General features: G+C 46.5%; 1 non-coding gene and 1 pseudogene across 1 annotated transcript; both read left to right on the forward strand.

The window, feature by feature from the left end:
- Positions 1-11,341: 11,341 nt before the first annotated feature.
- LOC150005076 (small ribosomal subunit protein uS7m pseudogene) lies at positions 11,342-12,124 on the forward strand (annotated as a pseudogene).
- A 2,220-nt stretch (positions 12,125-14,344) lies between these two features.
- LOC150005077 (U6 spliceosomal RNA) lies at positions 14,345-14,447 on the forward strand. Its single transcript, XR_016512496.1, has one exon. It is a non-coding gene; the product is annotated as a U6 spliceosomal RNA (small nuclear RNA).
- Positions 14,448-14,794: the final 347 nt, after the last annotated feature.

The raw sequence follows: 14,794 nt of genomic DNA on the forward strand, positions 1-14,794 counted from the left end.
CACTCATCACAAACAGAATGACGCTGGCCCCAGCCCAGCCAGGCAGGCGGGAAGGCAGCTCTGTGTGAGGAGAGTAGAAAATGAACCTGCCTGTGTGCATTGGAGGAGAGGAAGGAGTGAATGGCGTGTACTATCCCTGTGCACTGGGCAGGGACCATGGGGCTGCTTTAATATTCTGCTGAATGTGGTGTTTCTTTTAACCCTTGCTGGAGAGATGTTCAGCCCAGAAAGGCTCTTTCCTGCCAGGGTACTGGCAAAGTTTCTGGGCTGCTCCAAGAGAAGGGCCACAGCCCCCACAGCATGGGCTGCTCCAGGTGACCTGGCTGGCAGGACTTGTACACAGGGCTAGGCAGGCACAATGCCACCCTCCCTCACGCAGCTCCAGACAGCCAGCCAGCAGACCGGGAGCTCTGGCTACCCAAGAAGAGGGGTCTAAGGAGGAAACCACACACTGCCAGACACCTGGTGTGTTCCCACACATTGGCATTCCCAGGCATGTGCTCTCCTTCATCAATGGAGCATCAATGCCAAGCTCAAGCTCCCAAAGTGGGCACCAATCTGCTCTGGGAGGCCCAGCTCCTGAGAGGCGCAGAGAAAGGCAGGCAGGACACAGGGCCCAGTGCTAAGTCTCCTCTCCCTTCGCCCGTTGCAAATGCGCACTGATCCACTGTCCTGACAGGTTTGCGAGTGTACAGCGTCTTGCTTGTCCTATTTCAACTGATTTCTCACTGGCCTCCAATAAGTCAAACGTAAGCGCCGCTGTTCCACACCAGTCCAGTCCCCTCGCGTTCCCAAAAGCGACCCCCTCCGCACAGACCAGCAGCCCAAAAGGGCAGTGGAAGGCGGAGGGTAGACAAAAAGCCACCTTGGAAAAGCAAGTCGGAGCTTTCTAGGCATTAATGGCCGCACCCCCAGCGCCGCTGCCAGAACGAACGCGCAGGATATGATGGTCTTCCCTAGAATGTGAGAGGATCTTAGCCCCACCTTAGCGCCCCGAATGCCAGGCTTTGCTTAGAGAAGAGCAGCGCTTTCTGGAGGGCTCAGGAGCACCGAACGACAGTGGATTTTGGGGGGTTGGGGGATTCTACTAAACAATCGGTAACAGTTCTCGATGAGGAACCCTGCAGCCCAGTGGAACGAACTTCCAACTTGGAGGACGGTGCGGGCGCCAGGACTTAAACCTTCGGAGCCTAGTCCCCGGGGAGTTCCACCCCGTGTCCGCTACCGGGAAGTGCGGCTGTGTTCGAGGCTGCGGCAGCACCTCTTGCTCAAGGGTTGCTTCCACACCAGCAGCTCAACTCCTTTCCAAGACCGAGCTGAGTTGAGTTCCCTGCAAGGGTCTGAGGCCGCTGCTCCACTGCGAGAAAGGGGAGGGGGAAGAGGCGGGGGCGCGGAGCGGGACAGGGATTTCCCGCAGGGATTTGCAGGCTCCGCGGAGTGCGGGTGCTCTGGCTGCGCCTCACGAGGTGCCGGCCGACTAGAGGTACAGCCAAGGCTGAAGTGTCAGGGAGAGGGTCCCTGTGCGTCAGCTCCCAACGCCAAGTCCCCTTCCAGGGACCGAGGGGACGCCGGGCCAGTTTGGGCAGAATCGACCACCCACCACACCCCTGTTCCCAGGCTCAAGAAGTGACAAAGGTGTCCACCTCTCCCAGACTGACCCGAGAAAGATGAAGCCCGGCAGACTCCCGGACCATCAGGCTGCCCCCGAGGGCAGGGCCAGTGAACTCAGCCCCTTTCCTTCGGCAGATACTTTTGGGGTGCCGGGGCAGCGCTACCCCGCCGAGTCAAGCATTCTGGAGCCGAGCTGAGTAAACGGAGAGGTGGCGCGCGGTCCCCTAAACGCATCCGTGCCTGGGATAGCAAAGGAACAGACCCACGCCCTCTCTCCAGGGATTAGATGGTCCAAGGCGCCCCGTCTTCCCCAACGCCCAGCTCTGCCCAGAACTAAGGAGCTTGCACCGCAATGCAGCGGACTCCACGTTCTCCCAACCGACGCTGCGGGAGACCGTGGCTGCCAGGGAGTGCCAGGCGCGGAAGCCAAGGGGCTCCGAAAGCCTGCGGGGACGCCCCGGTGGGTGCCGCCCCAGTCCCACGTTCCGCCGCGGCCGAGACTCCGTAACAGCCTTGCCCTCAGGTAGTGGGATGCGAGCGACCTGAAGCTGCCAGAGAAGCCCCGGGATACAGCCGCTAGCAGCCAACTTGCTCCGCGGAGGGTACGTTACCTTCCATCGCGGCCACTGCGGATGCCAGGAGGAGCAGCAGCAGGCAATCCAGGGCCATCGCCGGCCGGCAGCCCCCAGGCCAAGCCGGAGCCGAGGCTGGCGCGCGGGGAGGGCGCCGGGTCCCGGGGCGCCGCTGCGCTCACCGCGGGTGGCTTCTCCGTATCCTTTCGCGCTCTCGCTGGGACAGGACTCCCTGGAGCGCGGCGTGGGCGTGGGCGGGAGTGTGCGAGCGTGGGGCGGTGCGGGCGCGCGTGGGTGTGGGTGTGCATGTGTGTGTGTGTGTTTATGGGAGAGGTGGGTATGTGCGTGCGTGTGTGAAAGAGAGCGCGAGGGAGTGCGAGCTGGTGGGAGCGCGAGAGTGCGTTTGCGTCCTGCTGTCACATTGCGAGCTACAACGCAGCCTACGTGAGGACGAAGCCGGCCAGACTGATGAGGGAGGGAGTGGGATCCCCTACCATCAGCTCTCTCCCCACCCCTAACACCTCCTGTCCAATCAAGGAATCAAACCTGCAAAAATCTCTCGTCCAATCAGACGCCAGCACCTCCTTACACAGGCATTGTTAGTTTAAGAAAAACTTTTGCTCGCAAGGCTGTGAGAGGGCTGGGAAGGCGCTAGGAGGGGTCCGGGCTCCCCCTCGTGGTACACTCTGAGAACCGCACGGGTCGGCCCCAGCTCCCCAAGCCCCCCACGGGTCTAGCGAAGGAGCAGGCCTTATCTTTACAGACCACTCAGGTCTGGATGAGCTTTAAATAATCAAATTTATCTTCTTTCATCTTCTCAGCAAGACTTACCCTACCTATTTAGTGCAGTCCTGTAGCACAGCCTTTCCCTCCTTTCCATAACACTTCCCTTTCTAACAGTTTTTTTTACTAATCGATTACATTCATTGTGAGTCCCCCCCTTATTAGAATGGGGTCTTCACTCTTGGGGTTCGTGTTTGTTTCGTTCACTACAGAATCTCAAGTGCCTAGATTCAGAGAATCTTTGGGTTCCGACACTGCTGCTCCAGTGTGCTCAGGAACTGCAAATGTTCCTGTCCAAACGCTGTCCTCCTCCCGAAGTCTCTGGCTGCCTTGAGCTTTCACTTCTGAAAGCATTCTGTGAGCACCCACAGAGGACCCTGACGCCAGACGACCGGGTTGCTGGGGGAGACCAGTAGTCACCCAGTCCGTTATAAATGGTGGAGAATGCAACAGGGCCACCAGAGGGTTCTGCAAGGTGAGGTGCACGGAGGAAGGCACCGTTACTGTGGGGGAGGCTTGAACATGGATTGGAAGGACATACATAGGCAGCAACAGAGAGACAGGGCATTGGAGGTAGGAGTGACCCTCTCAGCCTCAGCTCCTACAGCCCTGCTTTCTTTTTCTGTCTCTGGAGATAGCCAGGGTTCTAGACCAAGGACCCACCTTGAGGCTGTAATGTTGTTATGCTGGAGACACTCCTCACCACATCACCCCCAACCCAGAACTGATGATGGTCTGGTCCTACAGTGGAGGCAGCTGTCTCCTCTCCACCAAGCCTGTGCTGGGTTTCTTAATGAGCTAACAGTGAGCAGATGTAAGGACCCCTCCCATGCTCCATACCCTCCTCTTTGGGTTTCGCTCAATCTGTTTCTCACCCTGCATGTTTACTGTCTCCTTGACTGGGACCACTCCCCCTCAGTCACAACCAGACTCTCCCCATACTGACCCTGCTTTGCTGCCCCCACTGACTGAGGCTACCTCCCTCCCCTCCCCCTCCTCCCTTCATTCCTCCCTGCTCCCTGCCTCAGCACCTGAAGGGAAGGTCCTATGGGCCTCCACTCCATTATCATCCTTCTTCACACCTTGCCAGCTGCACTCTGCCCCACCACACACCAGCAACTGTGTCCTGGCACCTCTGGGGAAATCACCCTTGGAATGACCCATTTTACTCTCAGTTACCCTTCATCCTCCTGGACCCTTAGCGATCTCTGTTATTAGTTCTCCTGGGTTCTTGCCTCCTTTTCCACAGTTCTAGTTCTCCTCCTCCCTGTCGTTCTATGTCTTAGTGCTCCCTTTCTTCCCTCTTTAGTTCTCAAAAGGGGTTTTCCTCAAGCTCCATCCTTGGAACTTCTGCTCCCTGCACCCATGAACAATTCTTTGGCAGCTCCACCTGCTCTACCGCCTCCAGTCCTCCCCTCATGGATGGGTAATGGATGGATGGATGAATCTCAGACTCCTCTCCTTCACTACATCAGTCTTTTGAGAAGCACATTGGGTCAAGTCCCCCTCTGCCACATCCTCCTCCCAGTGCCATTGTCTCAAGGCCGTGAGCCTGTCCCAATTCCAGCCCACACTGCCTTCCCCTGAACAACTGGATAGTCTCAGAATGGTCACCCAGCTTTCATCCCCTCCTCTTTCTAATCCTTCTGCACTCCTGCCAAACTAATTTTTCTCAGGCCAAGCTTGATCTTATCTCTTCCCCACACAGAAAGCTAGTGGCTCCTCACTGTCTGCCTGAAGAAAGACCAACCATTCTGGCATAGCATCCACAAGCTCCCTGGAGCCTGCCTCTCAGCCGGGACTCTGCCAGCCTCCCTCTAGGCCTGGGCTGCTCAGACAGCTTGATGCCCTCACCACCCCCACATCTACACCCACACACAGGTTCTCCTTTTCATGCAGCAGCTGGTCATGCACTCACCCACTTACTCAACAAGTATTTGTTGAATGCCTACTATGAGCCAGGCAGGCCCTGCGCTAGGCTGTGGGGACACAGGTCCTGCTCAGCAGGAACTTACAGTGTAGTGGAGGATGACGATGAAGAGGCAATAGTATGTCCAGTGGTGAGAAGGACTGGAGAATAAAGCAAGGTAAAAGTCAAAGAGCAATTGTAGGTAGCTAGACATGGTAGGGAATGACTTTGTTTATTGGGCACCTGCTGCATATAGAAAGCCAGTAGCCCCTCAGTGCCTGCTGAAGAAAGACCAATCACTCTGGCATGGCATCCAGATTTCCAAATGCACTTCACTGGACATTTACATGCAAAAAACTGAACTGAAATGAATTGAATTTCCTTCCCTCTACATCTACCCAAATGCCCCCTCTCCCAGGAACCCTTGGTGTCCCTCAGCTGGCCCCTCTCGCCCACAGTCTCATGCTATGTCCCTGTGTGGGTTCTGAATGGCTGTTCAAGACCTGGCTGAAGACAGAACTGACATTATCCAGCTGCAAAACATCACTTCTGGGAGGACCCCAGGAGACAAAAGTACAGAGATCCCGCAAACAACCCTGCCAAGGTGTTTCAATCTGTGCAGGCAAATTATACAAGAATCCAGCTTAACATCTTCTGATCTCCATGCCTCACTCCAGGGATTTTAAATCAGTAGGGATGAGGTAAATACACAAATCTAATTGCATGCCCTCACCCTCATTGATTCTGCTGCACAGTGAGGCTTAGGAGTCCCTGCTCTTGGTCTATGACTTTAAAGCTGTGCTCTGAGGCATTCTCAGGGGACGTCCAAATGGGGAAGGATGGGAGTGGTCAGGGGTGGGGCTTCCGACCTCCCCTCTGTTCTGGCACCTTTTTTATAGGGGACATGTCTATCAAGTTTTGTTTGAAGGAAGAGTTCTGTGTCAAGAAGAGAAGGATATAGGGGAAAAGAAAGAGGGATTAGAGGAGAGGGTTGGATTAGGTGAGGATGGGTCAAATTGCCTCAGAAGGCTATGAGGAAGGCAGCATTGATGACTTTTAGAACATGTGGATGACTTGGGTAAGAATAGCATCAGGTTAGGGCTTTTATTAATTTCCCTAAAACCCAGAGGTTTGACTTTTCTTGAACAAGATAAATATTAATTTAGTTGTACAGCAAATTGATCTTTCTCTTACAATGGGTCATGATTTGTAAATATCCCTGAAAGCACCATTGGTTTGGGATTCCAAGCCTGGGTGCCTATTTTCCCCAAACCATCTCCTTGGCTATTTTTCTCCATGATGTCAAATGCTTTTTTTTTTTTTTTTTTAATTAATCACCCAGCTATTTAATAGCACTAAATCACTCCTTCTAAGTGACAGATGCCTGCCTCCAAGTCAGCAGCTGAGGGCTCTCAGGCACCCAAGAGTGACTTGACCCTTTTGCTTGGACTTAGAGGCTATTCTGGCTGGAAGGTTTGAGGGCAGCCAACCTGTTCACCCCACTTCTAAACAGTTTTGTGTCTAAAATGTTGAAAAGCATTTCTAGAGAAAGCAATTGCACAACTTCCCTTGATAATTCTATGCATTATGAAGCTTTCCTATTAGAAAGTTTCTGCTTGCCTCTAACCTACACCCCTTTTCTTGTAGGTTAAGCCTGTTTTCTTCATTCTACTTAGTATTACAAAACATAGACAAATAGTCATCATCCTGAAGATGATCATACAGGTGTCTTGTACATGAGAAGGTACTAAATTGCTCCCTTATCCCATCTTTTAAAAAAATATTTCTGAACTGCATAAATGAAAGGATTAGTTATATACTGCATGACCCAAGCTACCTTTAATTAGATTCTTAAGCTGCAAGACAAATTTTTATAAATTCTTTTTGGAGAGGCACATGGACCATCTGTGTTTTAAAACATTTTTAACAATGGATCATAGACAATAAAAATAGCTTCCTCTCCCTCCTTTGTTCTTTCAACATTTATTTAGTAGTAATTCTGTGCCAAGTGCCTGAAAGGTGCTAGGGGACCAGTGAAGTCTGTGACCCAGCCCCTCCCTTTAAGGATGTCCTGGTCCCTAGGAAGACAGGTATTGAAATGCCTTTGGGACACTTCACAAAATGGCCTCTGGCTAGAGGCTTTCAACAAGCCTCTCCTTGTTTCTCAGGAAAATACCCCAGTGAATAAAGACAAATATGAAGACTCACACTAACTAGGTGAGTGAACATTGACAGACAACCTAATTGCCAGGATGTGGAAGGAACTGACAATACATACTTAAAGGGTAGATGAAGCTGGATGGAGAAAAACCTATTAGGAACATATATGACATATGCCAAGTTCTCTTTTATAAAGAAAACCTCCTTTAAAAAAATAGAAAAAAAAGGATATGTTGCAATTCCCTCTCTGTCTATACCTGTCTCAGACATCCAGAATCTCTGCTAACCAGAGAATAAATATCCATCACCATCATTGCTTCAGCTTTAAACCAAACAAAGAACAGCTGCCCTTTGTCATCCTCATCCCCTCCCCTAAGGTCTTATACCCAGATGACCCTGCAAATGAGCAAGACAACTAGGCACATGGATGGGCTGATGAAGATGCAATGTATTCTAGAAGTAAAGAATGGTCAAGAGACTGGAGCAGGCACAGTAATAACTGTGGGAGGTGTGCAGCTTGCTGACTGTAGTTTTGCCATGACACATCAGATGAAAGCACCAGAGAATCGGGATGGTGGTTGGAGAAAAATGTAACCCCAGTAGAGCACATATGCACTAGATGAAGCCCGTTGACAAGAGACAATTGAACACTGGCCGGCCCTGCAGGGTAGATCTAAAAAGATGATTCAACCATAAAGCAAGTAGAGAGATGGAGGGCAGGGCCCAGGGCCAATCTGCTCATCCTCCTCAGCACAAAAATAAAATAAAAAAATCCTGCAAGAACTAATGAGTCTCTGTGCTCAAGGGTGAGACAATAAGGGTCAAGACAGATCAGGGGTCTATTAGAACACTGCAGAATAAAGAGCAGGAATAGCACCTCTAAGACCCGGAGGGACAGCAGCCCTTTGAAAATGATGCCCTGCACACTTGAGAGACATTTTCAGGAACCTTCTTGTATGAAGACAAACTCCATGAAACAGAAACTAGCTTACTAGGAAACAGGTTAAGCAGAAAAGGCGACAGAATGAGTGAAAGGAAGAAAAGAAGAAGAATTTAAGGAAACAAAAATGCAATGTTGGAATTAAACTCCACACTGCTATGGAAGAAAGAGCACATTTGTTGCATCGAATAGATGGTGTGAAAGACAAACGGGAGAATCTTTCCAAGAATGCATATAAAATGGACAGAAAAGGAAAAAACTTTGAGAGAAAATGCAAAACATGTGGAAGACAGAAAATGGAGAACAAACATATATAAAATTGAGTCAGTTGCTTACAGGGGGCTAAGGACTTACAGTGAAATAAATGTCATTAACTTCATAATATTAAATTCCAAAATGAAATGGAGCCAAAGCTATAGTTTTATGAGGGGAAATTTGTAATACAAATGTATACATATTTCCAGCAGGCATAAAGCAACAGACACTTTCAGGTCTTGAAAAATTTGCAACAGCTTAAAAAATTATTTGAAAGTATCATATATTCCAATTGACAAAGAGACAAGGTTTGGTGGCAAGCAATAAAATCAATTAAAAGACAAGTCTAAAGGTTTGCCAACTGCTTTTAAATTAAATTAAAATGTCAAAAGGAGTCTCAGTCAAGAATATATATGTTGTTAAAATTCTAATTACAGAAACTTAAACATAACAGCTCAAATTATATTAAGACCAGGAGAAGGAGAATGTAAGGAAGGAGAGAGCAAATCTATGTTAAATTCCTTGTTCACATACAAGGAATTCAGAAGCTTTTTTATGCTTGAGTCTTACAATTTCTAAAATTAGTTTAAAATACAGTTGGATTAAAAACCATTTTAGTATACTTTAAAGAAGTAAATGTGCTTTTGAAAATACTGGATAATATAAAAACAACATAAAGCCCCCATGTTAAAAAAAACGAATGGAAAAAATTAAATAAAGAAAAGTTATTGTTTAAAAATAGGAACTTATTTATTTTTTAAGTATATTTTATTGATTATGTTGTTACAGAAGTTCCAATTTCTTCCCCCTTTGCTCCCCTCTGCCCAGTAACCCCCTTCCCTCCAGCAATCCAACCCCCCTTAGTTCATGCCCATGGGTCGTGCATATAAGTTCTTTGGCTTCACCATTTCATATATTATTCTTAACACTGCCCTGTCTATTTTGTACCAACCAATTATGCTTCTTAGTCTCTGAACCATTTCCCCATTTCTCCCCTTTCTCCCTCCCACTGACAACCCTCCAAATGATCCCCATACCTCTGATTCTGTTCCTGTTCTGGTTTGCTTAGTTGGATTTTGTTTTTATTTCTTAGATTCAGTTGTTGATAGTTGTGAATTTGTTGTCATTTTAGTGTTCATAGTTTTGATCTTCTTTTTCTTAAGTAAGTCCCTTTGACATTTCATATAATAATGGCTTAGTGATCATGAGCTCCTTTAGCTTCACCTTGCCTGGGAAGCACTTCATTTGCCCTTCCATTCCAAATGATACTTTTGCTGGATAGAGTAATCCTGGTTGCAGGTTGCCTTTCATCACATTGAATACTGCTTGCCAGTCCCTTCCTGCCTGCAAAGTGTCCTCTGAGAAGTCAGCTGATAGTCCTATAGACATTCCCCTGTAGGCAACTCTCCGCCTCTCTCTTGCTGCCCCCAGGACTCTGTCTTTATCTTTCACCTTTGGCATCTCTATCATGATGCATCCTGGTGTGGTCCCCTCTGGGTCCAGCTTGCCTGGGACCCTCTGTGCTTCCTGGACCTGTATGTCCATCTCCTTCGCAAAATTTGGGAAGTTTTTCTCATTTTTTTCAATTCTTGCTTCCTCATCCTTCATTGGTTGACTGTTTTTTTCTTCCTTATGTTCCAAATAGTTGATTTGAACCCCTGTTTCCTTCCCTTCACCATTGGTTTTGTGTGCATTTTCCTTCGTTTCATTTAGCATAACCTTCATTTCTTCTTTTATGCATTTGCCATACTCAAGCATATCTGTCAAGCCTGTGAGCATATTTATGACCAGTGTTTTGAATTCTGCATGTGTTATGTTGTCTATCTCCTCATCTGTTAGGTTGGCTATCTCCTCGTCACTTAGTTCTCCCATTAGAACCTTGATCTGCTTCCGTTTTGGGGCCATACTTCTCTGTCTCCTCATTCTGACAGTCTCATGTGTTTGTTTGCCTCCACGTCCCAGGTAGAGCTGTCGCTCCTGTTATGTTGTAAGGGGCAGTGCCTTAGGGATTTGTCAGTACAGGGAGACCTGTTTCGCGATGTTGTGGGGCTGTATGTGGGGGAGGGGTCCGAGAGAAAACAATGTCGCCAGCTCAGCACTCGCCCCTTTTCCAGGCACCTCTCCCACTTCCACACTGGACTGGCGCCCCTCTAGCTGCTGCCCTGGCTGTCGTTCCCAGAGTGGGTGGGTCTATGGATGTTCTAGGACCGTGGGGTCCCTCTAAACGAGTGGGCTTTGCTGAGACCGGCAGTTTCTGCCTCCACCCCAACCCCCACTGGTCTGCACAGTCAGAAGCAATGAGGCTTGATTTTCCCCAGTGCTGGGACCCTGAGGAGCTGGGAACACTCCCCAGGTGTCCCTCATGGCTTTTTTAAACATGTGACTGTGCTTTCTGCCGGCCCGCCGCTGCTGCCACCACACCACATCCTCTCTGCCCCTCCTACCTGTCTGGATGAGTATTTCTTCTTTATATCTTTGTTTGCTGGACTTCCATGCAGTTTGACTTTCTGGAACTTCTGGTTGTCTCTAGTTTTGAGGTAGCTGTATTCCTTCTTAGTTGTGGATGGAGATGCCGCATGTCTGTCTATGCCTCCATCTTCTAGGAATTTATTTTTAAACGTCAGAAATTATTTCCAATAACAAATATGTGAATTGGATCATTTTTTAAATCCTCACCTCAGTATATGTTTTCACTGATTTTAGAAAGAGAGACACTTCAATCGGTTGCCTCTTAGATGTACCCCCAACTAGGGATTGAACACAAGCCAACAAACTAGATATGTGCCCTGACTTGAGATTGACCCTGCAACCTTCGGTGTATGGGATGACACTCCAACTAACTGAGCCACGAGGCCAGGGCAGTAGAATCTTGACTGAAGTCTCTTTGGGATGGGAGCCCGAGAAGAGCGAGCACCACCACCGAGGGTCGCGCCAGACTGCCACGTGTAATAGGAAGGCGAGTGTTTCCTTTTGACTCTTCCCTTTGAATCTTAGAATAAGAGACTCTTAAACCCAGATTAACGGGTAATGCCTAGAATAAGGACCCTGTGGAGACTTTTCTCTCTTTTTGGGCACCCGCTCAGGCACATGGGGTCCTCATGGCAAACCAAGATGGCTGCCCCCTTGGTGAAGGCAGCGCGAGGATGGTCGGACCTGGCACAGGGTGAAGGGAGTGCTCTTCTGCGGCTTCCAGGACTAATCCACGTGAGGTGGACCCACTGTGGCCCTGAATACAGGGAGCCCCGGATTAACAAGGAATATTACTGCAAGCCCTTGGGAGAGCTGACTGCGGAACAGAAGTTTGAGCGGGAGCTCAGGAAGACTCCGTTTATTAAAACTGCCCCAGCAATGAAAACAAGCTCTCTCTGGGCTGAAGACGCATCGATCAGTAAATTCACCAACATGACGATGGAAGGAGGAAACAACGTACTGGCCAGGTCCCTCATGACACAGACCCTGGAAGCTGTGAAAAGGAAGCAGTTTGAGAAGTACCATGCTGCTTTTTCAGAGGGACAGGCAACCATTGAACGCAAGCCCTACAGCGTCTTCACCAAGCGCCGAAAAACTGAGCCTGTGACTGGGCTGGTACCAATCCTCAAGGGTGGCCATTTCTACCAGGTCCCTGTGCCGCTATCCTACCGGCGGCGGCGGCGGCGCTTCGTGGCAGTGAAGTGGATGATGACTGAGTGCAGGGAAAAGAAGCACTGGTGGATACTGATACCAGAGAGGCTGTTTCACGAGCTGCTGGAAGCTTTTCACAACCAGGGCCCTGGGATCAAAAGGAAGCATGACATGCACAAGATGGCTGAGGCCAACCATGCTCTTGCCCACTACTGCTGGGGGGGTGGGGGTGGGGGCTGCTCCACGAGGAGTCCAGGGCTCCCCCATTGCTAGAGGCGATGTGAGCCGCTGCCACATGAAAACTACCTGTGCTGAGGGTGTAGTTCCTTTTTAAGCGCAGACAGGCAGGCCTCACAGGAAGGATGGAGCAGCATGTTTATTGCTTTAGTCCTTCCTTTGTGGGCTAGAACTTGCACTCTCTGCCCCATCTCCTTGCAAAGAGGCAATACACGGACTTGGATTTTCCCCAAAAAACTTGGGGCCTATCCCGCGTTCTCGTCCCTCTAGTTAGGGTGGACATTTGAGTGATGAAAGGAAGCATTTTAGTATCAGAGAGGTTTATTAGAAAATTCTTACCTGGAAATGTAGCATGGGATACAGTGCTGCCACTCATTAAAACCGACTGCAGGAAATATAATAAAAAATGAAATGTCTCTTTGGGTAAGAGATTGTATCATTACATATTTCACCTAAAACAAAGGGGGAAATAATTAAATAGTAAGAAATAACTTTTATTTGTGGTAGTAAATTATAGGGTAACTCACAACATTCTTACTAAACACATCTAGAACTCAATAATATGTATAGTAGCATCTTTCCAATATATTGTAGAGCCCATAAGAAGTATCCCCAAGAGCCTAGAAACAAAGAAGTACTAAAATCCTGAATGATAAATGTGGGAGTTTACACTGTAGTGTGGGTGGGGATTAGTCCTTGGTCTGGGAAATCTAATGACTTGAATGTTAATGTGCATCAGTTGGAAACAAGGCTTTGAATAACTGCAAGACAGCAAGTTAGAAATGAGACCACTGCATAAGCTGAGGCTTCAAATTACAATGCCTTCACTGAAAGAAGGGAGTAGAAGAAAGGTTATCCACTGTCATAGAGGAGAACAAGGAAGCTTACCTCTCTGTTTAGGCTCAGGGCATGAGAGAAAATACCCTCCCCTCAGAATTCTCGTTATAAGCCTTCACTTACATAGGTTTGGAGTTCAGATTTATACTACTTGATCTCAGATCTCCCAAGCTAGGAACTAAATTTAAAAAATTATTTACAAATGAATCGGTAAAAGGAAATGCAAGATGTATATAATCTCCACAAAATTCTCACAAATAAAGCCCTGCCAAATATGAACTCACAATCCAAAATCACAGAACACATTAATAAATCTACCATAAATGAGATTCAGCAGACAAATCAAACAGGATTATACCCCTATTATTATAGGCTTATAAGAAGAAAACTAACAACATTTAAAAGAATAAAATAAAAAATCAATATACATATAAAAATCTATTGCTTTTCCAAACATCAATAAAAACAAGTAATTTTTAATAATAAGGCATTTTAATAGCAATGAAAACTTTTGGAACAAATCTAAAGAAAACTTTAAAAGGCCCGTATGGGAAAAATATGTATGGCTTTTTTAGAGAATATTTAAATAACTGGGGAGATATACCATATTCTTGGATGAGAAAACTATGGCAATTATCCTCAATTTTAACTATAAATTCAATATAAATACAAGAAAAGTATCTACAATATTTTGAAGAATTTGACAATTTGAGCCAAAATTCAAAGATAAAAGGCAAAGAACCCAAGACAATGTTGAAGAGAAGCAGAATGGAAGGCCTTGCTTTACCAGCCATCAACACTTATCATAAAGCTGCCATAATTAAAACAATATGGAACTGGTATGGGGATTTAGGATCAATATGTATATGGAAAATCCACATCAAGGAAAGCATTTGCAAGTACTAGGGAAAGGATAAACCAGTAAACATTGCTGAAACAATTTTAAAAAATAAAATAAGATTTCTCTGTCATACCAAATATAGTCAATTCCAGGTGGATTAAACATAAATATGAAAGGCAAAACTTTAAAACTATTTTTGAAAAAGATATAGGAGAATAACTTATGAGGATTTGATAAACAGGACACCAAAAGCACAAATTACAAAAGAAATCATAGATACTTTTGACAATGTAAAATAAGAAAATTTGGTGCAAAAAAAGAAACCATAAAAAACAGCCACACACTAGGAGAAAATACAGGGTGGGGCAAAAATAGGTTTACAATTGTTCATATGGAAAATAATACAATAATTAATAAATAATAATACAAGAATAAACTCTGTTTTGTGTACTCACAACTGTAAACCTACTTCTGACCACCCCATATTTGCTACCCATTTAATCAAAAAAGTATGAGAATCTAGAATATATAAAAAATTTATACAAACCAAAAAGATAAACATTTTAAGAAGTGCCCAATTACTTGCTTTGCAGCGCATATACTAAAATCATGATGATACAGAAATTAGCATGACCCCTGCACAAAGATGACACACAAATTCATGAAGAGTCCCATATTTGTAAGCCAGACACAAAAATACAAATATTGTATAATTCTACTTACATGAAATATTTAGAGTAGGCAAATTCATAAAGACAGCAAACAGATGGGAGGTTACCAGGCTCTTCGAGAAGGGGTTATGAGGAGATGTTGCTTAATAGGTAGAACTTTTGTTTAGGGGGTGATGAAAGAGCTTTGCAACTAGAGAGGCAACATTGTGAATGTAATTAATACCACTGAAATTGCACTTAAAATAGTAAAAATGCAAATTTCATGTTATATATAGTTGACCACAACAAAAAAGCACCCAAATATTAAAAAGCACAAAAGATTCAAGTAGACATTTCAGGTAAAATATATATATATAT

Source organism: Furipterus horrens, unplaced genomic scaffold (assembly GCF_987537825.1).
Source record: "Furipterus horrens unplaced genomic scaffold, mFurHor1.1.pri manual_scaffold_7, whole genome shotgun sequence".
Taxonomy (NCBI): Eukaryota; Metazoa; Chordata; class Mammalia; order Chiroptera; family Furipteridae; genus Furipterus; species Furipterus horrens.